The 20,402-nt window shown below is 37.5% G+C and overlaps 1 protein-coding gene across 10 annotated transcripts in view; it reads right to left on the bottom strand.

Moving 5' to 3' along the window:
* Positions 1-20,402, bottom strand: part of Fggy (FGGY carbohydrate kinase domain containing) — a 511,054-nt gene that overhangs the window by 474,199 nt on the left and 16,453 nt on the right. For 2 of the 10 annotated variants that reach the window (XM_063236601.1, XM_063236598.1), the window contains exon 1: positions 17,533-17,663. The exons of 7 other annotated variants lie outside the window; for them this stretch is intronic. The gene's annotated coding sequence lies outside the window, so the exon portion shown is untranslated. Of the gene's footprint in view, positions 1-17,532; positions 17,664-20,402 lie in introns of those variants that run through there. One more of the 10 variants, XM_063236599.1, reaches the window with a different exon arrangement.

Below are 20,402 nucleotides of genomic sequence, written 5' to 3'. Positions count from 1 at the left end.
ACCCAGCAGATTATCAATATCTACTATTAGAATCTATATTCTAATAAGTGTATATCTTATTATAGATATAGATAGATAGATATAGAATATAGAATCTATATTCTAATAAGATGAAAAATACAGAATAAATACCTAGATATGATCAAATTACCAAAACTAAATCAAGAAGATATAAAAACTGTAAAAAAAACCCAATACTGGAAAACAAAATTGAAAATGTAATTAAAAATTTACCAACAAAGAAAAGCCCAGGTCCTAATGGATTCACTATTGAATTCAGTAAGAAATTTACAGAAGAACTAATGCTACTAATGTTAAATATCTTTAATGAAATTCAAAGGGATGTAGTACTTCCAAAGTCATTCCTAGAAGCAAATAATACCCTGATTCCAAAAGCAGAGGAGAATGCAACCAAAAAATAAAGCTACATACAGGCCAATATCCATAATGAATATAAGATGCAAAAATCCTTAATAAGATGCTGTTAAACAATGCAGGAAATCATCAAGAAGATTATACATCATCAAAAAGTGGGCTTCATCCCATGGATGTAAGGATGGTATAATATATAAAAATCAATAAATGTAATACACTATGTCAAACACAAAAATCACAACATCATCCAAACAGATGCAAAAAAGACATTTCATACTCCAACACTGATTCATGATAAAAACCTTACATAAAATTGAAATAGATGGTCTTTACCCCAATCTTATAAAAGTCATCTATTACAAACCAGCAGCTAGCACTATATTAAATGGTTAGAAACAGAGAGCTTTCACTATAAAATCAGGAATAAGACAAGGTTGTTCTATCTCCACTACTAGTCAATATAGTTCTGGAAAAATTAGCTAGAGCAATTACACAAGAGAAAGAAACAAAAGAAGACAATAAATTATCATGATTTGCAGATGACAGATACTCTACATAGAAGACCCCAAAAACTCCACCACAAAGATTTGTAGATTTAATAACCAAATTAATGGTTATTAAACCATTAATAACCTAGGCAATAAGCTAGGTAAAAAGTCAACACTCAAAAATCAATAGCACTCCTGTACACAAACAAATAACTCATTGAGAAATTAGGGAAACCAAATCCCTTCACAATAGCATCCAAAAAAGTTAAATATTCAGGAACAGATTTAATAAAGGAAGTAAAGATCTAGATATTAAAAATTACAGTACTCTATAAAAAGGAGATTAAATATCAGAAAATGGAAACACATCTTTGCTCATACATAAGAAGAACCAACATAGTGAAAATAGCCATACTCCCAAAACTGCACACAGATTTGATATAATCCCAAACAAAATATCATTCACATACTTCACAGAATTAAAGAAAACATTCCTAAACTTCATTTGGAATCTGAAGAGACTTAGAAGAGCAAAAGCAAGTCTGGACAACAAAGACAAGTCAGAGGACATCACAATCTCAGACCTGAAATTATACCACAAAGCTACTGTGATAAAATCAGCATGGTATTGGAATACAAAAAAACGGGCCAGAAGATCAGTGGAACAGAATAAAAGATGCAGATGCAACCCCAAACATAATCGGCCATTTTATCTTTGAAAAGGAGCCAAACATGTTCACTGGAAGAAAGAGTGTAACTTTAATAAGTGCTGCTACAAAAACTGGCTTTCCACATGCTGAAGACTAAAACTAGACCCATGTATATCATCATGCACTAAACTAAAATCAAAAGGGATCAAGGATCTAAATACTAAAATATAAACTAAATTTACTAGAAGAGAACTTAGGTAGAAATCTCAAAGACATAGGCAGTGTCAGAACTAGAAAACAGAAATCTGTTAGAGACCAATAACAATAACATATTGGAGACTTTACCAATAATCAAAGAGCATGAAAACAGATGCCAGATAGCAAAAAAGATATAAGATTAATTGGAATTACTAAAAACTTAGAAGACAACACAGATGACATAAAGAAATTTATTTACAGAAATAATAGCAGAACATAAGTGCCTGCCTAGCAAGCATGAGATCATGAGTTTGATCCCAAATAACAAAAAAAAAAAAAAAGAAAGAAAGAAAGAAAAGAAAAAGAAAAAGAAACAAAACGAGAAAACTTTGTAAGTAACGATATGCCTCAATTCACAAACGTTTCTGTTCACTAACAATTTGGTTTGCGTGCAGAAATGATCAGCAAAATTTTGCTTCCATTTGCAAACTCCATGTCAGGTGAAGAGCATGATCACAGTCATCTTTTCCAAAATCACAGAATGAATTAAGTTCATGAATCAAGGTACCACCGTATGGGGAAAGAATTAAACATACAAGTTAAGGCATATAGAAAGCCAAATACAATAAGAAAAGAATCTCTGCATGACACAAAATAGTCAAAATTTCAGAAGTTCAACATAAGGATAGAATTTTAAAAATTGTTAGAGAAAGATAAAAAAATAAACTCATGAGAATTACAGCAGACTTTTCAGTACAAACCTTAAAATCCATAAAAATTTAGAGAAGTGTTTGAAATGCTAAACCAAAACAGTTCATAACACAGACTTAACATATCCTGTAAAACTATCTTTGAAAATTGATGAAGAAATAAGATGTGTTCATTACAAATAGCACCTTAAAAATCATAGCAACCCAACCCAACCAGAAGAATATTAATAATCATAAATATACTGAATACTGGTACAAATATACAGGGTATGCCAACCCTCTACAACAAAGCATACATTCTTTTCAGCAGCATATCACAAAGTTCCCAAAATAGATCAGATATTAGTCCACAAAGTCTGCTTAAGTAAATATAAAGGAATTGAAGTTACTCCAGACATACTATTAGACCACTGTGCAATAAAAATAGAAATTAAGACAGAAGAAATCTCAGAAAAATCAAAAGCTACTAGAAAATTAATAACATACTCCAAAAGGTCACAAAAGAAATCAAAAATTTTCTGGAAGCTAATTATAATGACTGAACAACTCACCAAAATCTCTGGGACAATAAGCAGTTCCAAGATGAAAATTCATCACAATCAATGCTCACATTAGGAAAACAGATCAAGCCCAAATAAATAACTTTATGAAAAATCTAAAGATAATTGAGAAACAATAACAAACCAGCCTCAAACTGAAATTACAAATACGAAAGCAAAAATCAATGAGACTGTGACTAATAGAAAGTTAGAAAATAATCAATGACTTGAACAGCTAGTCCTTTGAAAGAATAAATGAAATCGATAAGCCTTTAGCCAGAGTAGCCAAGAGAAAAAGACTTACATCAATATAATTAGAAATGAAAAAGGTGAAATCACAACAGATACTGTCCAGAAAACAGTAGCTACTTCAAAAAATTATATTCCAACAAATTAACAAATTTTGAAGAAATGGGGAGATCCCTAGATGCATGCAAATTATCAAAACTAAGAAGATATAAATATTCTTAACAACCCAAAAGAAGCAATGAAATTGACACAGTAATAATTAGCAAACAAACAAATTAAAAAAAAAAACCCTGGACATATTATGAAATTCTACAAAACTTTAAGAATGTTGTATCACCAATACTCCATAGGCTCTTCAAAAATATTGAAAGGGACAAAGTGCTCCCAAATTCATTTATGAAAAGTAGTATCATCTTAGCCTCAACATCAGACAAAGACACAATTAAAAAAGAAAACTATAAGTTAATCCTCTTAGAGAACACAGATATCAAAGTCTTCAATAAGATATTTGCAAACAAAATGCAGGAAGGGAGCACAAAAAAAAATCACAGCATGATCAAGTAAGTTTCATGAAAGATGCAAGGATGGATCAACATATGTAAGTCAATAAATATAACACGTTTCATAAACATAAGCTCAAAAGCCATATTGTCATGTCAATATCCAAAAATGTCTTTTAAAAAATCCAACACGCTTCTGACAAAAAAACTTAAAGAAAACAGAAATAGAAGGACCCTATTTGAATATTATAGAAGCTACTTATGACAAATTAGTAGTATCACACCAAATGGATGAAAAGTAAAAGCGTTTTCCTAAAAGCAGGAGCAAGAGAAAGATGTCCAGTATCACACTTACACTCCACATAGCACTTAAAACACTGGCCATAGCAATTAGGCAAGAGAAAGAAATAAAAGGCATACATAAAACAAAAGAAGAAGTCAAACTATCATTATTAGCAGGTGTCATGTTACTCTATAGAAGGCCCAAAGAACTCCACCATCAAAGAACTCTTACAATTAATAATTTCAGCAACGCAGCAGAATAAAAGATCAATACACAAAAATTACTATCTGTGTATACCAATAATGAACTTAATGAGAAGGAAACTGAAAATAATACCATTCACAGTAGCTTCAAGAAAAATGAAATAATCTATGAATTAACATAAACAAGTGTTGCAGTCAGGGTTTGGGAGGAGAACAATTAGAATAAGGACATCGAGTTTATAATATCATTTTGTAATGGTCACCGGGAGTTAACACAAGAAAATGCAGGAAATCTATCCACAACATCAAAAACATAGAATATTTAGCAAAGGGCCTGAATCCCACAGCAACGTTCCACATGAGTCCAGATAAAAACATGATAATGCTTCCCACGAGTCCCACTGGAGGTTCAGAGCCCACAAGAAGGACTCACATCAGTGTCTTTTACAGATTTGTGCCAGAAAGGCCCAAAAGTCAGCGGTGGAAACCAGAAAGTCCATGCCAGTAGGGTGAAGTAGCCGTGCTGGTGGGATGAGGATTCTACGCTGGAGCTAAGAAGTCACAATCACAACAAAGACAGGGCTGTCCTGAAAAGTACCACAGCCATCCTCAGCAACATGGAGGCCACGAGCTCCTCCAACAATAAGCACAGTTAAGTACACGTCAGGAAGCCAGCATGATGAGTTCATCCTGCAGACCAAGCAGCACATATCTTCCCCTCTGGAGTGAAGAAGCAATGCTGAATATGAGGACCAGAGCCCCTCCAGGAAAAGCAACAGCTCAAACAGCAACTTGTAGGAGAACCCACGATGCCTCAACGCCTCAACGCAATAATGCTCTTCCTTCATCTTCTCCACATCTCTATTTATGCTGGTAACTTTCCTCAGATAAAACATCTACACTCAGCAGCATGGTGATTTCATTCTGCTGGTGTTAAGTTGACCACCAGTTTTTAATTCATAACACCAAGGAAGTGAAAGACTTCTCAAACTACAGTACTCCTACAAAAGGAGACTGACGAGGATGAGAACATCAGAAAATGGAAAGATGTCCCCTGCTTCTGGATAGGCAGAACCAATACTGTCAAACTGGCATACTCTGAAAACTGTTATGCAGACCCAATGAAGTCTCAATCAAAATGCCAACAACACACTTTAGATAGAAAAAACAATCCTATAATTCATATAGAATCAAAAGAATTGTAAAAGCAATTCTGGGCAATAAGAGCAAAGCAGGAAAGAATGGCAATCTTTAAGAAATCAAACAATCACATACTAGACAAAAGTCTAATAAAATGAACACACGAGCCAGGATGAGCAGCAAAGCAGAAGGGAGAAAAAGGAAACCAACAAAAGGAAAAAATGCAATGGCAGGAATAAGTCAATACTTTTTATCAGTAATTCTCAATATGAATGGTCTCAATTCACTGTCAAAAGACAGTGACTGGCAGAATGGAGCAAGAAATAAAATCCAATGATATGCTGTAAAAAAAGAAATTCTAGACTAAAAATCATAGGATGGAAAGCAATATTCCTTGCAACAAAGCCAAAAAACAAGCAGGAGTACTTATCCTATTTTCAGAAAAAGTAAACATAAGACAAGGCTGATCACAGGGGATAAAGAAGGTTGCCACATATTGGTTAAGGGGAAAATTCAGCAGAAAGAGATAGCAATTATAAACATAAATACACTAAACATCAAGGCACTCAACTTCATAAAACAAATTGTAGTGGACATAAAAGATCAGACCAACACAATTATACTGGGAAACCTCAGTACTCCACTGTCAAAAATAAATACATTAACTAGACAAAAAAATCAACAAATATATATAAAATATATATACCAAATCTTGGATGTAATTGACATCGACAGAGTGTCCCACCAAACAACAACAGAATACACATTCTTCTCAGCACATGGAATTTTCTCCAAAATGAACTATGCCAGCTCATTAAGCATAAATAAAAGTAAAAGTATCAAAACTCTACTATGCATTTTAACAGATCACAATACAATGAAACTAAAACTCAACGGAAAAAGAAACTACAATAATTGTATAATATATGGCAGTTAAACAATGTACTCTTGAATAATTAGTGGGTCACAGAAGAAATCAAGAAAGATATGACAGTTTCTATAATCAAACAAAAATGAGAAGTTCATAACAGAATCAATGGGACAGAATGAATGCAGCCCTAAAAGAAAAGTTTATACAAGTGAAAGTCCATATGAGATAAATAAAACAAGACCATATATAACCTAATGATGGACAAGAACAATCCAAATCCAAAGCTATAGAAACATGAACAAAGCAAATTTCAAAGATAGAGAAGAAATTAATGAAATTGAGAAGAAAATTAGAAAGGCAGAGCAGAAATTACTGAAATTGAGACTAAAAAAATAAAAGAACCAATGAGTCAAAGAACTGGCTTTTTGAGAAAATGAACAAAATAAAAAAATCCTTAGTCAATCATACCAAAAAGAAAGAAAAAAAACAAAAAGCATAAATCAATGTAATTAGAAGTAAAAAAAAAAAAAGGTAAAATCACAACATCAAAATCCAGAAGACCCCTAGTAATTATGTCTAAAACCTGTACTCCAATACACTAGAGAATTCATAACAAATGGATAGAGTCCTAGGCACATATGAATTAAGAACACTGAAAGAACAGATTAAAACCCTGAATAACAGACAATGAAATTAGAAATGCCTTATCAACTAGAAAAACCTCAGAACCTAATGTACTCACTACTGAATTATACAGAAACTTCAAGAAAGATCTAACACCAATACCCCTCAAAGCATTTCATGAAATTAAAAGAGAAGGACAACTCCCAAAGTCATTCCTGGAAGCTAACATTACTGCAATTTCAAAACCAAAGATTCAACTAAAAAAGAGCAAATCACATGATCATCTCAATAGACAGAGAAAAACACTGACAAGTCCAAAATCCATTCATGATAAAACCCCTGAAGAAAATAAATATAGAAAAAGCCTCTGAAGAAAATAAGTTTAGAAAAGTCTTAGATCAGTGTGATGAAAGCTATTTATTATAGACAAATTACCAATATCATATTAAATGGAAAAAAACTGAAAAGCTTTTCCTCTAAAACCAGAAACAAAACAAAGGTAACCATTATCACCACTCCTGTTCAACATAGTACTCAAAACATTAGCAAGAGCAATCAAGCAAAAAAAAAAAAAAAAAAAAAAAAAAAAAAAAAAAAAAAAAAGAACTAATAGGGATATGTATAAGAAAGAGAGAAGTCAAATTATCACTAAAGATATATCATCCTCTACATAGAAGACACAAAGAAATTCACCAAGAGTTGTGAAATTACAAATGAAGTTCAACAAGATTAAAACACAAGTTCAGCAAGATTAAAACACACAAGCATGCACTTGCACACACACATACACAGTATTCTGGCCACTGTGTTTACTCTTGCACACACGGCTTACCCTTATGCCCTACACTTCTTTTCCTATTTTTAAGTGGCCCAAATTCTCTCTGCAGAGCCTGTTTCTTTTTCTATCTTTAATAAAACACTGTTACCATTTGTGCTTTTCTTAATAATTCTTTGCTCTGGACAGAAAGAACCTAGAAACCACCTCCAGAAGACTCTAGCACCCCAAAACCTGCAGATATATTTGCCTTAGTCAGACAAGAACAAAGGTAATGCCCTTTGGCAAAAGGGCATAAAAATACCCTTTTGTCCTTGCATTTCTGTTCTCTATGATACTTTGTTCAACTTTCTCGCTCAAGGAAAAACAGTTCTTGGTAACATAGCTGCCTACCCCAGTTTATTCCCTTTTGTGCTCAAAGTCTGATCTGAGCTTTTTTCACTAGATAGACTTCTTTCTCCTGACATTACTTCATCCTAGTTCCATTTTGCTTTGTAAAATGAATCAACCACATGGGTTCCATCTGTCTGATTTTAAGTGACTTCATGGTCTTAGGAGCTAAACTTCTGATTTTAGGGAACACATTGACAGAACTGTGGGGGAACGAAGGCGCCTGAAAAGATAAGAAGTATGAAATATAAATGACCTTTATTTTGAGAATGTGGGGAGAGACACCCCCGATCCCCTGGGGCGTGGCATATCCCCACCCCATCTCTCCGTGGAACACGTGGGGTGGGGGCATACATGTAGCTGAGGTTGGGGGTGGTGCCTGAGGGGCATTACGGATACACAGGTATCTCACTGGCCCTAGTTTGGCGCCAGGGACAAATTCCCGCGGTGGGGAAGACAGGGCCACAGGTAAATTCCTAGGGGTAGGGGAGATAGGAGCGCCTTGGTTCCGCCTGAGGCTTTACCTGCTACAGTGTCCTGTCTGGGCCAAAACTCTTTCACACATGAGACTCCTCTCTTTTCTTGTGAATTGTGCTAGATCCCTTTCTCATCTTTCTACCAAATTCAGGTATCTAAACATGCCTGATGGCCTGAGCAGTACAAAAGCTGTACTCAAGTGACTGTGAGTCATTCTCAGGATTTTAAACTTTTTTTCCTTAAAAAGTGCTTTCCATATCAACTGCCTTAAACAAAGTACCAAAATGTTTACTATTGGGGTAAATCCAAGAGATACTCTTTTTCAAGTGGCTCCACCCTACTTAACCAGAACCAACAAATGGCTAAAAATGCATAATAGAGTCCTGAGATCTACTTCTCAAGTGGCTCTATCCACTAGCCATCGAGAGGATCAACATCGTGAAGACAGTCTCAGTAAAAACGGACTCCATTTTGATCTCATGAGTATTTCAAAGCAATGTAGACCCATCAAGTGACTCAACCCCATCTCCCTAAGGAGTTAGTGGGAGTCAGATGGAGATAAAAAGTGGTCAGTATGGATTTCTTCTGTGCTTCCTCTATGGAACCCACAAGAATGTCAAGTCAAAGGAGCAAAAGGCAATCTCAGACCTTAGACATAACAAAAGTTCACACAGAACAAATTTGGGAGATATTATCATGGAAGAAAATGGAAGTTACATACATGAAATCTCTAAGAGCACAGCTACTGAACTAAAAAAAACAACTTCATGAGACTGTAAAAGTAATCACATTAGAAATAATGTCTCAAGGAAACGAAGAAATTACAAACATAATATAAGAATTGCTCAGCATATCTAAGAAGACATGAATATCTGGGGATTTAGCTCAGTGGCATAAGTGCCTGCCTGGAGAGGGTGTGATCGTGAGTTCAATTCCTGGTACAAAAAAATAAGACATGGATAAAAAAGAAGAGCATAGGAAAATGATGAAAACCCTAAATGAATATAGGAAGTAATCACAATGTATGAAACAGATTCAAAGACATATCTAGGAAATTAAAAAGTCAGTCAAAAGCTGGTAAAACCACTTGCAAGAGACTATTGAAGTTCTTGAAGACAGGATCACAGCTAGCAATTATGAAAAGAAAGATCTCTTTAAAATAACAAGGAACCAGAAGACAACAATTTGACAGCTGCAAGATGATGCAAAGAAAAATAATTTAAGAGTCGTAGGCTTGAGCAAAGAAGCAGGAGTCAAAACAAATGACATAAAAAGACTATTTACAGAAGTAATAATAAAAAGCTTCCAAAACATGGGAAAAGGATCTGGCATGCAGGTAAGTGAGGCATATAGGACTCCAACTAGCCATAAAAAAAGTAAATCTATACCCAGACATATAATAAAGATCCTAGAAATTCAGCACAAGAACAGAATATTAAAATCTGTTAGAGAAAAGAAACAGATCACCTGTAAAGGAAAACCCATCAGAATTAGGGCAGACTCATCAACACAAACCATAAAGTCAAGAAGAGTTTGGAGTGAAGTGTTTCAAGTCCTGAAAAATAATACCTTCAAACCTGGACTGATATACCCTGCAAAGCTATCTTTCAAAAGTGATAGAAAAATAAGATACTTCCATGATAAAGAACAACTGAAGGAAGAGAGAGATAAAAATGACCATGGTTGGGGCTGGGGATTTAGTTCAGCGGCATAAGCACCTGCCTTGCAAGCAGGCAGCCGTGAGTTCGATCCCTGGTACCGATAAAAACAAAAAAGACAAAAAAAAAAAAAAAATGACCATGGTTCCAGGAAGAACAGCAGAGGAAGATTGCCAAACAGGACAGAAAACTGAATGAAGGGGAAAAGTGGAAGGCTAACAGCAGGAGGACAGCATGGCAGAGACAAACCAGTTGTAAACATTAGTGTAGATAGCCTCAATTCATCAATAAAAAGAAACATAGAAGAGTGAACCAGGAAACAAGATCCATCAATAAACTGTATACAAGAAACACATTTAACTCAAAAGGAAATTCATAGATGGAAATCAAAGAAGAGAAAACGATTGTTTCACACAAAAGGAGGTGAGAAAAAAGCATAGGTAACCTGCTCTTCAGCTGCAGAATACATAAGAAAAAATATGGTACTTTCATACAATGGAAAGCTACGCAGCTATAAAGTAGGACAATCTCAAGGCCCTTATAGGTAAATGGATGCAACTGGAGAGCCTCCTCATGGGTGAAATGGTTTAGACCCATATAATGAACAAGTTATCTCCCTAGCATGCAAAACTGAAGGAGTTAGTGTGATCCAAAAAGCACAATAGGTATTATGAAAGTGACAGGGGAGGAAATGCCTAAAAAGGAAAAGTGGTAACCACCATTAGCTTCCTATTATCTTGTTTTGAATTCTTATATCATTTTCTTGATTTGTTAGGTTTGGTTTTACTCTGTCTTGTTTTGTTAGATTTTACTGTATCTGATGGTACTAGCAAGGGTGCATTATGGTAACCATTGTTGATTTCCTATTATCTTGTTTTGAAGTCCTGTAATGCTTTTATTCTTTTGTTTTGATTGGTTTTATTCTATTTTGTTTTGCTTGATTTTATTATGTGTGAAGGTATGGACAGCTATTTGGAAGAAAACAAGACATTATGGTAGCCATTGTTGATTTCCTGCTGGCCTTGTTTGGAAGTCCTGTATCACTTGCATTGTTCTGTTCTAATCAGTTTTATTCTGTTTGGGTTTGTTCTGTTTTAGTCTCTTTAAGAAATAAATAAAAATAATAATGATATCACTGTAAAAAAGAATAAGGTCTCAGAATTACCTGCCTCCCTCTTGTTTTCATTGTCATTTTCTTTTCCTGTATTTTCAATATATGTATAATATAAATGGTGTTGTATAATTATAAAAGTATTAATCTTTTTTTTTTTTTTTTTGGTACCAAGGATTGAACTCACGACCTAGCACTTGCCAGGCAGGCACTTATGAACTGAGCTAAATCTCTGGCCCCAAAATTATTAATCTTTAAATATAAAAAAGAATAGCTTATCAATAGTAAAGGAATAGCTTATCTTGCAATATAGTTTGTTTTCAATATAAACTAGAAAATGGTTAGATAGCTACGGGATGGCAATTTAAAATTATGAGACTATTTTTCAGTTAGCTGTTTCTGCTTGAAACATTTAAGGTGGAATGAAACCCCTTATGTTCATGATTCTGTGACTCTTTATCTCAAGAAAGGTCACAAATTGTGGTATTCAGAGTGGCCCTCAAGGAAGAGGAGGCATCTTTGATGCTCTTGTCCTTGGATCCCCACCTGTCTCTTGGGGATATTTGTTTCTTCCATGTATTCAATCAAGAAACTTCAGATGGGATCCCACATGGATATGACCCAATTGCTGGACACTGCCTTTTCTATGTTCAGCAATTGGAATCTGGAGGACGGTCAAAAAGAGAAAATCTAGAATTACAGCTGTTGCAATTGGCAATGCTTTAAACTCACCCATATTGTCTCTAGAGAAAGCCCAGAGGTAACTGAAAAAGAGTTCCTGTTTTTAGTGCAAAAAGTCTAGACACTGGGAACACAACTATACCAAGCCACTGTCTGGGCCTTGCTCCAAGTGTAAGGCAGTCAATGTACTTGACTCAGGGCCCTGGATGGTTTACTATCTCTGCTCCCAGACAGGGGCCAGGCCAGCCAAAACCTTCATTTCCTTCTCTTGAAAAGTCCAGAAGGACCTTCAATTTCCCTGTCTATGGACATCATCTTCTGTGAGGAGCACTGGGTAACCCTAGATACCATGGATGAGCCAACTGAATTTCTTCATTCTGTTTTTATTTCCTTCTCTGGAAAATCTCCTTCAGTTCTATACTCATAATTGGGGTTGAAGGAACACCTAATCAAGATTCTTGATCTGTTCTGATGTGTCACTTTGAAAATAAAATGTTTTAACTGTAAGTTTTAATTGTTCCACAATGTTCTGCTTCCTAGGAATAGATTTACTAGCACAATAGGGGACAATTCTCAAACTCTAGCAAAGGCTAAAATGGATTTTACCTGTTGGGACTATGTCAGGTTTGCCTGACCTAATTAGCCAAAAGGTAGGTTCTGCTGCATGGTATAACAGAATACCTTATTTAAGGAAACCCTTCTACATATAGAAAGAAAGAAGCATTTCTTTGGGTGTCTTGACACAAAAGAACTCTCCTCAGTGGCATATCATGTTAGTTACTTTTCTCTCATTGCTGGAACAAAATAACACCCAAAATTAGGTTTTATTTAGCTCACAGTTTGTGAAGGTTTCAGGCTATAATCAGCTCACTCCAAAGCAGGTAGCATGGTACAAGGCAACACTTCAAAGTGGCAGAAGACAGCAAAAGCAGCAACAGCAAAAAGGCAGAGCGCAAGCCTCTTTCCCTGTCTCATACTATAAGCAGGTACCCCCTAACAGGACAAGTAAGCACTCACCATCACTGTGTCCTCTTGTACAGGCTCAGGATGCTTACAAATTAGGGACCCTGCCCCCTGCTGAGTCAGTTAAGCTTCTAAACTTCTCAAGTTGACACAATGTATCAACTATTACAAATATTTTTCAAAAAGTTAGATGGAGTGGCTGCTGCCACCCTGCCTGTACTAGCTAAGACTATGTTAACAGAGGAGGCTACAGCATGAACTTTTAGGACAGAAACTATAACTCCTGACTCTCCATTAGGTCAGAGTAACCCTTGAGTCCAAAGGTTACTTGTGGTTAACAGAGAAATGGCTATCAAGTATCAGGCCATGCTCTTAGACACCCCTGAGGCTAGTATAAAATTTGCAGTACTCCTAATCCTGCCTCTCTGGTGCGTATAGGCCCAGAAGTTAGCCATTCTTTGTGAATAAGTGATCTTCCAGACTTAGGCGAGCAGGAGGACATCAGTGACCTGCCCCTCCAAGACCCTAAAGTGGTATTGGTTACTGATAAAAGTAGCTTTGTCCAAGAAGGCCATCAAAAGGCAGTTGTTAGTTCACAACAGGTCAATGAGGCCAGTTTCCCCCAAGGAACTCTGCTTTAAAAAAAAAAAAAAAAAAAACACAGCTCATGGCTATTACACAAGCATTGGTTGGTATTAATAAAAAAGCAAGAAGCCATATATCTATAGACTCCAAATATGACTTTATGGTGCTTCATGCTTATGTACCAGCTCAGGGTACTTTGGTACCCTGGAAGATTACCAAATCTGGAAAGAACTTTGGTGACTGATAAGCAAATATCTATAAAACACAAACAAGAAATTCTACAACTCCTAGAGGAAGTCTATCTTTCCAAGCAGGTCACAGTTATGCATTATAAGGGGGACACCAACAAGCCATGTCTAAAGTCTACTTGGGAAATCAAAAGGCTGACAGAAAGGCAAAAAGGGCAGCCTTACAAGCCCTAAGATTCCCAGTTTCGGAGGAACCGTTCTGGTCCTTCCTTAAGGGATATAGTGACATATAAAAATCCTACAAATGGTCATGAGAATATTCATAGTTCTAACAGGAAAGCTATTGCTGAGAATCTCTGGAAGACCTGAGACTCCTCTTCAGAAAAGAACACCCTAGTTCTGCTTCCTACCTGGTTCTTGAAATTCCCAGGAGGAGGATGGCAGAGCATGAAGAAATAAGACAAGAGTCAAAAATGTGAAAGCTGAAGTCAGGTGGAGCCCTCTCTCCTAATGGGAGAAAGGAACTGCCCAACGACTGCACTGCATTTATTTAATAAACAAGAAGCTTATAACAAGTGAAAGCCCTTTCCTATGAATCTTCTCGGGTGCTCCCTGTTCTCAGAACTGGCCTTGCTCTAGTCTCGCATGAGTGACTGATCTGCAGCTCAGCCACTCCCGACACAGTATTGCTCCAGGTGCAGGTAATACAGTCACTAATTAGCCTAATTCATCACAGCATAAATGGACACCTGTATTGAGGCTTCTGTTTTTAATTAGATACATTATGAGGGTAAACTTGCTAAGGTTGTACCTCTCAGGCTCTCAATAATTTTTCTAACCTCCTTCTTTGCCATCCTCTTTTTCATCTCAGTAAGCGTGGAAACCTGATCTGGTCCTCATATCTGGATTCTACATCCTCGATACACCTTTCTCTCATCAAACAGGGAGCTCAATAGTCACTAAATCTTTTCTCATTTTCTCCTGACAGATTTCTTTGACCCAGCAATGAGTCACAGTAGCCCAGGATAGTTTGAGAGAACATACTCCCCAGCAGGTAGGTTCGACAGCCCTTCAAGGTGGAATAAGCTATAGAAGACAGAGACCTCAGCACCCCATTTAGCTTCTCTGAAGTCATAGTATATCTTATAATCAACAGCATTTTACTATTAATTGGTAGCATTTTCTTTTCTTCCTGGTATATAAAATAACTGTATACAATCAATGATGGCTGGCCTTCGAAGAAATACAGATTGTGCCAGGCACCAGGATTGACAAAATCAGGAAAATGCCTGGGTTTACAACTTCTTCAGTTTCTCTGTCTGCACACAGAAAGAAGACTGATCCAGCTGGCTGTTTCACCTTCCCTCTGCCAACTATTCATATCTTCATACTGCACTTGGGACTCCCTCCCTTCTTTCCTCCTGTCTCCACCGTGACAGTCTTCAGGGAGAAGCTCCTTTTACTGATCCTAGAATGCCATCTGCTCTCAGCCCTGGCTAGAAATTTGCAAGCCTAAACTTAGGAAGAAGGACATGAACAAGAAATGAAACTATGTACACAAGTTGCCTCATACAGACCTGGTTAACCAGCACTCAGGCTTCTCTCTGCCCCTGCCGGCCGCAGACCAAGTGATTCCCATGGGTTGGCATGGCCCTCATACTTGGTTCCCACTTTCAATTCTGTCTTCCTCTATAAGGAGTACAGTGGTGCCTCGGTTCACAAATGCTTTTGTTTGGGAACGATTTGGCTAGCAAATAGAAGGATTTGTAAAATTCTGTTTTGTTTGCAAATGTTTGCATCTGGAAATGAAGATGACTGCAGCCATCTTTCTCACAGAAACACAGATGTGGCCATCTTTTCCAAAACTGTGGAACAATTAAGCTTGTGAACCAAGGTGCCACAGTGCATCATCTTATCACTCACCAGCCAGACATCCTGACTCCTTTCCAGTAAAATCCAAAGAGGGAGATTCCCATCTACAGCTAAATCTGTGCTTGCTCTAGTTCTTGTTTCTCAATCCGTGGAAGAGTCTACCCTTCTGGAGAGCCCCCACCTCACATGGAAAGTACAGCTTTACCATTACATAGTTAACTCCAACTGCCACTTGTGTCACAATAGTATGCCCAGGGTCTGGCACACAGTAGGAACTCAACATGTCCTGTGACTCATCCGATGTTCTGCTAAGCATCCTGTTTATAATGCCATTTTGATACTGACAATTCTTGAAGACAGTAACTGTTATCCACATTTTACTGATGAGGAAATGAGTCCTAGATAGGTAAAGTAACTTGCTCCAACAGATCATATAACTATAAGTAACACCGTTAGCAGCAAACCATTTCCTCTTTCCCCAAAGCATTTAGCCCTTCTCAGGATGCTGGCATGCATTCTAACATTCCTCTGTTTATCAAATGACTATTGGCCAGAATTCTGCTAGTGGCTCTTGCCTACTGTCTCTGTGTTCACTGAGAACTCAGGTTGCTCATGTTCACAGACTGTCTAACTGCAACTTCTGGAGACCTTTTTCCAGAAAACCACATATTTCTGTTACATTCATCAAGCTTCCCCTACAAGCCTCATCCCTGCAGAAACAAGGGAATCACAACTTGCCCCAGTACAACTTCCTAGTTCATATTTTCCTAAGAAAGAGATTCTAATTAAAGAGCTCAGGGTCACCAATTAGCCATTATAGTTTTAAATTATCATTCTTTAATCATTTCCACACCAGGAACCTGAAAGCAGGGAAATTTAAGTCCATGGGCAGCTTCCCTGAAACTCAACCCAGAAGTTACAAAAACTAGCAGATGATTTTCTGCAAGGCAGATCCCTGCTCTTCCCCCTCTCTGCCCTTTGTTCCTGAGTCATACGTACTATCTGCTTTGTCCTGGACTTCAAACCATTCAGCTGGTACTTCCAAGTGGCAAAAACAAATGGATTGCAAAATGAAAAATATCATTTCTTTTTCTAACTTGTTTTAAAGTGTAAAAGGATTACAGTAGTTACCATGTCAATCACTTCCACACAGGCATTCATTTTATCCATGGAAACCCAAATGGGTTAGTAAATCTATTGCCAATTCCTATTTAGGTGCAGTGAAAGTCATTTGCCCACACAAAGAGCAAACACACAACAGGACTTGAGCCTCCACTTCTGACACCAAGTTCAAACTGTTTCCACAAAAGTCACATTAAACACAGGCAAAGGACTGAGGTTCCAAGCTAAGTCTGTGGGACTCTAAGGCCTGCTTTACTAATGATGAGAGTTGGAACTTTGGCTACATTTCAGTCTTTTTCAGCAAAGATGAATAATCTAAAAGAAAAATAGCTGTTAAGGATATAGAGAAAGTAGTCAGGCAGAGAAATAAGGACATGGACTATGGATAGTCAAGAAAAAGAAAAATAATGGAGAGAAATTCAAGCTGCACAAAACACAAGTCCTGAGGTATACCTAACATCTCCACCCACAAAATGTCTCAAAGGACCTAAATGGCTGGTGCTCCAAACCTTAGCCTGGGCTACACTGACTTTTTAATCCCTATTTATGATCAAAAGACTGCTCTGTATGATAAATATTTATACAATTCATTAACTAAGAGTTTGTATAAATATTATTAGAAATGTACCACAGGAAACCACAGATTTCACTGTTGATTCCTCAACAAACTGCCAGCTGCTAAAATCCACGTGAGAAGGGAAAGGAAGAATGGAAATTGAGGCTAGTCCTTGCACAGCTATTTCACCAACCATTAGGAGGTAAATATAAATCTATTGTTTGGGGAACTATACTGTTCGTGTTTCCCTCTAAGTAAGCTAATCATGGTCAGATCATTTCCCAAGACGATAGCCCTGCGAAGGGGAGAGGATAATGGGCTTACCTTTACCTTCAATTCTATTTCTTACAGAGCACTTCTCTCCAAGATTGATTTGGTTGGTGACGGTATCCCATGGATCGGGGAATAAATGTAGTAGCCTCTTTGAACTCTGGACTCAGTTAGGAGTTCATGTTTTCAAGCCCCACAGTATTTATTATTTGGTTATACTGCAATCAGGTTGGCAAGAATAGGAAGACAAAGGTAAGCAATAAGTTAAGCCTGCCTACTTCAGTCTCCCTGATGGAAAAGATGAAATACTATTCAAATAAATCTCATGCTCTAAGATGGTGAGGAAACTCATAATGAAGAAAGAGCTAATTTGGCCATAACTGCCAGCAATATACATGGGAGAAAAAGTATAACTTGCTAACATGTACTTTCCCTGTTAAAATAAAAAACTATTTATTTCTTAAGGCTCCTTTCCCACTTCTTTTTCAGCCTTATGGCTCAGAAGAGATAGTTTTAAAAGTTGTCTACTTGCCAACAATGACTTGAAGATACTTCCTGGGATTCCGAGTTTGTGGAGTTTGGAGCAACTACACAGGATGTTTGCCATCCAGACATGCATAGCTGTGGCCTGGCATAGACTAGGTAAGGCAGTATGAGCATATTTTCAGTCAGTTCTAGGCTACCCGGCCACCACTTTGTGGCATGCGAGGGAAGGAAGCTACTGAACTCAACCAAACTCTCTATTGGCAACCTCCTGACACCCAGCGCTCACCTCTACCAAGGACCTGGCCTGCTGCAGATAAAGAGCAAGGTCAGCCTGAGACTTCAGCACACACCTGTAATTCCAGTTACTTGGGAGGGCAAGGCAGGATGATCACAAGTTCAAGATCAGCCTGGGAAACTTAGTGAGACCCTGTCTCAAAAAAATAAAAACCAGGCTAAAGATGTAGGTCAGTGAGAAAGTGCTGGGTCAATGCCAGTACAACAACCAACAAGAGCAAAGTTAAAGAATATAAGGAAAAGGACAAGAGGCGAAAGTGAAAGGAAATGTAGTGGTGAGAGGGAGAGAAGGGAGGGACACGGACAGTGAGCTGGCAGTAAGTGGAAGGTGGCAGTTTTCAGAAAGTAAGAGAAAAAAAAACACTTGATTTGGGGTCAGTGTGGCAGATGGAAAGGAGAGACAATGGAAAGGAAGACACGTAATCATCTTCCTTGGCCAACAAATGTATCTATCAGATTCTTTCTGCCCAAGAAAAGCCTGTAACACAGAGGAAGAACTTGTAATAAAAATGTCAGTTCTACGAGATCCACACAAAAATCTAAATATCAAACAAAAATAAAAAATATACACACCAAAAAATATCTTTTCTGTACTCTAAGAGTTATCTACTCACACCTGAAGTGTTCACTCCAATTAACTGGAGAGATTTCCCAATCCTTTATACAGGGTTCACATACACACGCTGGCTCCTGAAGCCAGCTGTCTGATGAAAGAAACCCAAGGCTCCATAGAACATGAAAAAACACCACTACACACAATGCTCCTCTGTTCCCAGAGCCTCTCAAAAGCAGCTCCAACAAGGAGCACAGACATCTTCCAAAAAGGTGCCACGCTATGACTCGATGGCAGAGGAAAAGGGCTGTACCTGTCTCAGCTACTTCTGCATCCCCCAAACACATACACAAAGCAAGCTCATTACATAGGAGATTCAATAAGGAGCCAATGAATGAAGAAACAGCACTGAACCTGGGAGAAAGGAAGGTAACTCTCCCGTACTGTGAAAACTAAACCCTCCATTTCCACATAGAGGGGAACTGGCCAAAGACTCAAGAAACTTGGATTTATGCTCCACTGACAAACCTGGGCAAGTCTCTTTACTAATAACTTTTTCCAGGTACAAATGAGATTCATGATTCTATGTAACTACCTCAAAAGGCTAAAGTGAAGATTAAAGGAAATGAGAATAGAGACTTTAAAAGTGCGGGAATCTCCTTATATAAACACAAAGAACTGGAGGCATTGGAAGGAACAGTGAAAAACCTGATGTAAACAGTACAGATCAACTACTCACCTCTGCTCCCAACACAAAATCACCTCCTGAATAGGTGACCTTCAAATACATATTATGTATTCCTAGGTGTTCTCATGACATCCAAAAGTTCAATTTCCACTAAACAAATATTCAGTGGCTCCTCTGTGCCAGAACTAGGAAAAAAAGAGGCTGAAAAACACATGATCTCTGATCTTAAAGAAATGACAGCAAGTATTGCTATGGTCTGAAAGTTTATGTCCCCAAGGAGGTGAGGCTTTAGGAAGTAATAATATGATGAGGACAGAGCCACTGTGAATGGGATTAGCACCCTTATAAGAGAAGCCCAGGAGAGACCTAACCTTCACCTCTTTCACTTCTTCCAGGGAAAAGCTGGAAGTCTACAATCCAGAAGACAGCCCGCACCACACTAAATCCGCCAGCACCTTGAGGCTAGACACCTCAGCCTCCAACTATAAGAAATAGGCTTCAGTTCTAAGGAACTCATTTATGGCATTGTTACAGCACCCAAACAAACTAAGATAAATGTAAAGATCAGAACTTTGGAAATCAAGTGGAGGTGCATCATGTTATTTCTATTATACTTCAAGCAAAAGCTAAAGCACCTATAAAAATTATGAAGCAGCTTCATGCTGTCACCAGAAGCCTAGCCATCCATAGTTCAGAGACTAAGCATCTTGTCCTAACTCGGCTTCTCCTCAAAAAATACAGAGAAGTTGGCCAATACAGGGACCACGTCACTGTTTTCATTACTGTAATACGGGGAATAAATAGGTCATGGAGAAAGAGATTATTAATACACAAAAAAGTCAAGTATCTTCTAAAATAAAAGACCCTAAGGACTCTCCTCCCCCTTAGAGTCCTGGAAGCAAT

Source organism: Cavia porcellus, unplaced genomic scaffold, assembly GCF_034190915.1.
Source record: "Cavia porcellus strain 051 isolate PalLab524CR breed Dunkin Hartley unplaced genomic scaffold, mCavPor4.1 scaffold_25, whole genome shotgun sequence".
Taxonomy (NCBI): domain Eukaryota; kingdom Metazoa; phylum Chordata; class Mammalia; order Rodentia; family Caviidae; genus Cavia; species Cavia porcellus.
This window is presented reverse-complemented; position numbering and strand designations above follow the sequence as displayed.